This window comes from Eriocheir sinensis, chromosome 26 (genome assembly GCF_024679095.1).
Source record: "Eriocheir sinensis breed Jianghai 21 chromosome 26, ASM2467909v1, whole genome shotgun sequence".
Taxonomy (NCBI): Eukaryota; Metazoa; Arthropoda; class Malacostraca; order Decapoda; family Varunidae; genus Eriocheir; species Eriocheir sinensis.
Window position 1 is genome coordinate 17977527 of NC_066534.1, and position 7636 is coordinate 17985162.

Genomic DNA, 7636 nt, shown 5'->3' on the forward strand with positions numbered 1-7636 from the left:
ATGCCTGGCCGATAAAGTGTGAAGGAGACATGAGGCAAGAGTTACTTCACGCCATTCATTCCCCGCTTATCACTCACACTGGCCGGGCAAAGGAGGAGGGGAAAGGGAGGCGGCGGCGATGACGGGCACACACACACAGCCCCGTCAGGAATACTTCAGGAATCGGGGCGCGGCAGGGACACAGCGGAGATTAAAGATGAAACATAATTGGATGATAAGAAAATAATTGCTTCATATTTCTCAACGTTCTCCGGGAGCCATCAAAAAAGTCTGTGTGTGTGTGTGTGTGAGAGAGAGAGAGAGAGAGAGAGAGAGAGAGAGAGAGAGAGAGAGAGAGAGAGAGAGAGAGAGAGAGAGAGAGAGACACCGCTAACCACCCGGGATTTTTCAGTCACCGCCGAGTGGCCTAAGACTACCCACATGCTGTCCTGAAGACCACCCATCATCCCGGACTCTAGAAGAAGCTGTACAGCGCAAGTGAAATCAAGAATGACCTCCGGGGGGCAGCATGAGCCAATAATAATGGCGCCACTATAAACAATTGCCTGCGCCATAACGAGCTCGGGCCGATCAGCCTACCGACGCTATAGGCCATATGAAAAGAGAGAGAGAGAGAGAGAGAGAGAGAGAGAGAGAGAGAGAGAGAGAGAGAGAGAGAGATAAGAGCTCATTCAAGGCAGCGAAGTCATAATGTTTGCTGTATGCGTCAGAGGCTTATGGTGGTAATGGTGACGATGGTGATAGTGGTGGTGGTGGTGGTGGTGGTGGTGGTGGTGACCCTGAGGTGTTTGCGGCGAACGGGCGATAAGGCGAGCAGATAACACGCCCGTATCGCCGCCTGAAAGTGAGGTGATAGCGGGCGGCGATGAGATACGGGCCGTCGAGGAGGGGGAGTGGAATGTCCAGGGTCACCGTTACGAGTCGTGTTGTATACCTCTACCTCGCCCCCCTCCCCTGCCTCTCCCCTTCCTCTCTGTGTGTGTGTGTGTGTGTGTGTGTGTGTGTGTGTGTGTGTGTGTGTGTGTGTGTGTAGGGGGGGGGGGGTATGTGTGATCGTGTTTGTGTTTGTGTGTGATACCTCTACCTCGCCTCCCTCTCCTGCCCCTCCGCTTCCTCTGTGTGTGTGTGTGTGTGTGTGTGTGTGTGTGTGTGTGTGTGTGTGTGTAAGAATGCACGTGATACAATAACGATGAAGCAAGTAGAAAGCATAAGTGAGGTTAGGCTTCATTTTTTTTTTCCTTTTTCACTTCTACCTCAAAACGGTACAGGTGATCATTAAATTTTGTCTTCATTGCATTATTTTCCTTTATTTATTTCTCCCTATTTCGATGTATTTCAGGCTCATAACGGTAGAGATTCAGGTGATCCCATGTCTTGTAACCCCCCCCTTAACCACCCACTATCCCCTCAACCACCCCCTCTTAACAGCCCCCTACCTTCCCCTCTAACCGACCCCTACCTTCCCCTTCAACCGCCACCTAGTCTCCCCGTCCCTACCTTCCCCCCAAACCGCACCCCAGCCCCCCTCCCACCCCTAACCGCTCTTATCTTCCCCCGTAACAGTCCCGTCATAGCCCCCCTTCCGCCCCCCCTCCCCCACTGCAGCTCGCGTCGTCGGGGGCCGCGGGGGCTGGTGGTGGCGGCCGCTAAGCCTCGGACAGGTTGACACCCGCCGCCCACACGCCGCCTCGACGCCACGACTTTACGCCATCCTTCCCTCCTCTTAGTCCTCGGTCCTCATGCTCCTTTCCTCCTCCTCCTCCTCCTCCTCCTCCTCCTCTTCCTCCTTCTCCTTGCCTCGGCGTTTCTCTTTCGTCCATTGCTGCGTGTGCTTTCTGTTTTTAATTATTTTATTTCTACATGTTTTGCCTTTTCTTCTTCTATTGCTGCTACTACTACTACTACTACTACTACTACTACTTGAAACACACACACACACACACACACACACACACACACACACACATTGGTCTTTACTTTCCACAATCTAATTTTCTCTCTGTAGTCTCTCTCCTCCTCCTCCTATTCCCATTAGTCTTCCCGGAGGAGGAGGAGGAGGAGGAGGAGTGTGGTGTGTGTGCCTCCCGGGACCACTCCTCGCCTGTGACGCCTCGCACGAGTGAGAAGATTCCTCCCACGCTGTGAATGGACTCATAGATTACCCCAGCCGGCGACCCTCACCGCCCACACCTCCTCCACCATCACCGCCGCTCCTCCTCACTCCCTGAAACTTCTCTTCCACTCCTCTCTATACACCCCTTCTATTCCTTCCTTCACCCTTCAGCTCTTCTCCTACTCCTCTCTATACACTCTTTTACTCCTCTCTATACCATTAAGCTCCTCTCCTACTCCTCCTCTCTGTATACTTCTTACCCCATACACCTACACCACCGCTACTCCCCACACTCATCTCCTACTCCTCTCTATACGCCTCTTTACTCCTACTCCTTTACCAATTTAAGCTACTCCTCCCTACACCCTCCAACTCTTCTTTCTACTCCTCTATATATGCATCTTCTCATCGCTCACCTCGACTCCCCTCCACTCCCTACTCCTTTCAATACATCCTCTCCTCTACTCCCTACTGTCTACTCCTTCACCTGTCTCCCTGATCACCCACACTTCCCACCCCGCTCCTCACTGACTGCACTCCTTGACTCCCTACTTCTTTCCATTCACCTACTCCCTAGCGCCTACTCCTTCACCTGTCTCCCTGATCACCCACACTTCCCACCCCGCTCCTCACTGACTGCACTCCTTAACTCCCTACTTCTTTCCATTCACCTACTCCCTACTGTCTACTCCTTCACCTTTCTCCCTAATCTCTTACACCTCTCCGCTACTCCTTGCTCCCTCGCCTCCTTCACCTGTCCCTGCAGCAGCCCAGTAGAGACCCCGCCTTATATAGTTAGTCACCACATGAAGAAATCAGCATGGCGCCCATAAAGCCTGCCCATTGCCTAACGCTGACACGAGCCTTCATTCCCCCTCTCTCTCTCCTCTTCTATTTCTCTCCCTCCCTCCCTCCCTCTCTCTCTCTCTCTCTTCCCCCCAGCTAAACCTCCTCACCTGCGACCATAGACAAAAGACAACACACGTAAGGAATAGGAACTAACAAAAGACGGTAATCAAGCGCAGGGGAGTGCTTCAAAAAGAAAAAGTTTCCCTCACAGCGTTCGCGGACCAAACCGCCAAAGAACAATGTCTCCTCTCTCTCTCTCTCCCTCTCTCTGTTACCTTCCTTCCTTCCTCCTCTTTCTCCCTTCCTCCGGTTTCCTTCCTCCTCCTCCTCTTTCTGTATTTCCTTCTTTCCACGCGGGGAAAAAAATAAAAATCCATTCTCGAGATTACTGAAGGCCTTGTTCGGCTTGCTCTGTGTCTCGCCGCGGAGGCCTGGGCGAGACGGCGGCGGCGGCGGCGGCGGCGACGGCAACAGCAGGCGGGAGGGCGTGAGGCCGGCGCAGCGAGGTGGCGGGCGAGGGGCGGCAGAGGTGGTGGTGGTGGTGGTGTAGGTTCGAGGTGTGAATGATGGCGGCAGGGGCTCGTGTTTCCCTCCTGCACACGTGTTGGGGAATATTACCCGGCGAGGAAAGGGGTATATGTAGGGTTAGGATCCAAGGGGCGTATCCTTAAAGCACTTCGCCAACCGAGCTCATACATTTGACAAGGCTTTCGTAGGTATAGGATTTCTGGGTAGGTGCTTCCATGGGTGACCCTAATGACTGACGGCTTGACTCTTCTTCTGTACCATGAATCTAAAAAACAACACTTATTAGAAGACTGAAGTGAGAGGCGTATTCTTAAAACATTCCGCCGACCGAGCACATACATTTGACAAGGCTTTCGTAGGTATAGGATTTCTGGGTAGGTGTTTCCATGGGTAGCTTTATGACCCTAATGACTGACGGCTTGACTCCTTTTCTGTACCATGAACCTAAAAAACACAACACTTATTAGAAGACTGATGTGAGAGGCTGAAGGGAAAGAGAGGAGAAGTAGGATAATCATTAAAAAAGACTGATATAAGAGGCGTAGGAAAGAAAGGAAGAAAGAAAGCAGGGAGAAGAAAGAAAGGAGACACGTAATGGATAAAGTGGAGATAAGAAGAAGCAAAACGAAGGAAGCGGAAAGCAGGAGGACGAAGAGGAGCAGGAGGAGGAGGAGGAGGAGGAGGAATCATCAGGGTGGGTCCAAGTTAAAGGTGGGAGACCGGCGGAGGGGGGCGGCGTCAAGGCTTGTGGGAGGGTGGGAGAGAGAGGCTTCTGGAGTCATGTGGCGGAGGCGGCGGTGGCGGTGGTGGCGGAAGAGGAGGAAGAGGAGGAGGAGGAGGTGAATCAGACCTAAGAGGCGCGTGTTTTCTCAGCAGAGGGGAAAGGAACGAGAGGTGTTCAGCGGAAGACAGACAATTGTTGGGAGCGTCGGAGAAGAATGTTATGCAAAAGTGTTTTCCCAGATGAAGCAGCGGAGGGCGCCGCCACACACACACACACACACACACACACACACACACACACACACACAGAATACTCGATATCACCCAAACTTTACTACTGAACACATGAACAAACGTATGCATGCACACCGGTGGAAAAACATTAACAGACACGGAGAAACATAGAGAACTAGGGGGAGAGGGGAGGAGAGGGAGGGGGAGGGGGGCAGGGAGCGGCTGGCTGGCAGGCTGGGCGGGCGGGAGACAGCCGGGGCCGCCAGACAGAGTAAGGTCAGAGCGGGCTGTTTAAGGTTACCCGGCGCCTTTTACGATCGCCTCCCGATACATCCCGACTGACCGGAGGGGAGGGGGGAGGGGGGGAAGGGAGGAACAGGGAGGAGAGAGCGCCCTAACCCGCCGGGCCGCGCTGCAGTGCTCGCCCGGTGTCCCTGTGGCGGCGGCGCGCATGGGGAGGACCGCCGCGCCCCGCCCAGGCCGCCAGCACCTTGCCCTCACGCGGCGCTGCTAGGACACACACACACACACACACACCGAATAGACGTAACGTGCATCCAGGTATTAACACACACACACACACACACACACACACACTAAATACAGGAGGTGCATCCCAACACTTCTTATTACTACACCCAGGTAAACACAAATTGAGGAGCTCCGATATTAAATGCTTTACATCTAGACTCTGAACCCATTGGCGACTCTTTACGGGCGTTAAGTGCATCCGGGAATTAATTACACGCAGGTATTAAATGCGTCTGCAAAAGTAAGGCGCAAATCCGCTGCACACTCTTGGTCGAGCCTCCGGAATCTTCAGTTGCTTGGGCCACTCTTGCCCAGACGCGCTGCCTGCCGCCCGCCGCCGCCGCCCCGCCCGGAGGAAGAGGAGGAGGAAGAGGAGGAGGAGGAGCAGCCATCCGTCCGTGTAATGGCAGGCGGCGGTGGGCGTCTGGCTATAGTGCAGGAAGTTTTGAAGGAGTGTCCCTCTGTTCGAGTCCCGCTAGGATGATAATGATGATGATGATGATGATGGTAATGAGGATGATAACGGTAGAAGTAGTAGTAGTAGTAGTAGTAGTAGTAGTAGTAGTAGTAGTAATAGTAGCAGTAGAAGTAAGAAGAACTAGCAGAACAAGAACCAGAAGAAAAACAACGGTACAATCCTTACCTCACCCAAAGATCCAGAAAAATAAATCCACGCAAAATCATATAAATTGTATTAGAACGTTATAATAATCCATTTTTCAGACTGATTCCAAGAGGTCAGAGATGGCAAGCATTATTAACACACGCCTAATCAGTGTACCATCAGCCGTAGCCCCGGACAAGTGGGTCACCGGGAAGAAACAAGAGGAACCTCGAGGGGAGCTACTGTAAAAAGAAGGACAGCCGCGCCAACACAGGAAGGCGCTAACCAAAACCAAAGCCTCGGCGGTAAAATTTCAACTACTACACGTCCAACCCTTGCACATACTCAATTTTTTCTGCCCTTTTACTTTTTAGAAGAAGAAAACTCTCATCTACACGTTCAGTTCATTCATGCTAAACTGCTCGGCCTTTCGCTCTGTTTCCTCTGTTTCGTCCGCCAACACAAGAAGGAAAGACTCACCAAAGCTTCCGTCATGACCTCTACAGCTACACGTTCAGTCCATACACAGGGCTAACTTTCGTATATTTTGTCTACACTTTCGCAATGCAATAACATCTGATCTGCACGTGTGACCTTTGGCTCCCTCTCCTCAGTCAACACAGGAAGGAGACAACCCCTAACACCTCACCGACCCAACCAAACACCTGCCCGGTCACCTTATACAGCTGCTTATTTTTACAGAGCTTTCCTTTCCCTTAACAATACAGTGGTTTCTAATATGAACGCGTGATCTTTTGCTCTCTCACGTTTATTTTGTCAACAGAGACTCAATCATGTATTGCACCAACACCTCAAGAGCATAAGAGATTGAAAATTGACTTGCACTAAATCGTTTGTCTGTTTAATATTTTATGTACCTTCGTTACTCTCACACCACGAAATGTAGCTTTTAACGTCTATCTCTGTTTATCTATCCATCTATCTATCTATCAATCCTGCCTACCTATCTATCTGTTCAGTCTCAATCATTTCATATATCTACTTCTCATCTCTTGTCTCCTTTTCCTTCATCCCACTTTCTTTCCCTCACCTCCTTATCTACCTCAACGCCTCAACCACCTCTACCTCCTCCCCCTCCTCCTCCTTCTCCTCTATTCGTTATCGTCAGGGTAAAATATTAAAACAAGAAAGCAATTATATAACTCTCTATCTCAAACTTCTACCTCATTTTCTTGCTTGTTTTTCTCTTTTTCTTAACAATACGCAAATTTTTAATACTTGTGATCCCTTCCTCTGTCCCGTCTACGAACTTCCCCTCCGTAAGACCTATAGGGAGGCAAACATACAGCTCTACAACCTAACCTATGTATACCTATCCCCTTACTTCCCTTCTTATAGTTGTGGTAATTTATTTTCATACGTTTCGAGCAGGTCATAAATATACCCGCAAACCATCCCGCTCATTTAGGTTCCCACACTCACGCCACTCCCGGCTAAGCCTCTTGCCAGCGTGGAAACAGACACTAATATTCATCGTAGCTCTTAAACCGCTTACGCAATCAAAACTCCACAACTTTTATCGCCTCAGGGTCACTCTTCTTTCCCCAGCAGACAGTTTTAATTTGACCTCACTTTAATTTTTAGACCTCATCAGATGTGTTTTTTTTATACTTCAATAATCTTATCATCTGGAGGTTCGCATGTTTACCGCCACGCTTCTCCTGTCTATTCCATCTATTTTTTTGTTGTTTTCGCTCCTCGGGTCAGTGGGAAAATCATCAATGAAATTCTACCTACGCTCCAACCTACGTTCCTGTGCTGCATATATGGCGACATCCGATTCCAGCGTCACACACCTGTTCCACGCCACACACCTGTTCCATAAGCCCCAAAGATCATGAGGCCTCGGCACATTAACAGTTATATTATATTAGGACGTTGATCTCTTTTTTTGTTATATTTCATCTACCAAAACCTGTTCTCTTGTTTTCTTCGATCTAAGCCTTCAGTTGATGCCCATACTACTATCATTACTTTTACTATTAATGATACAAGAACAACTATATACTACTACTACTACTACTACTACTCTA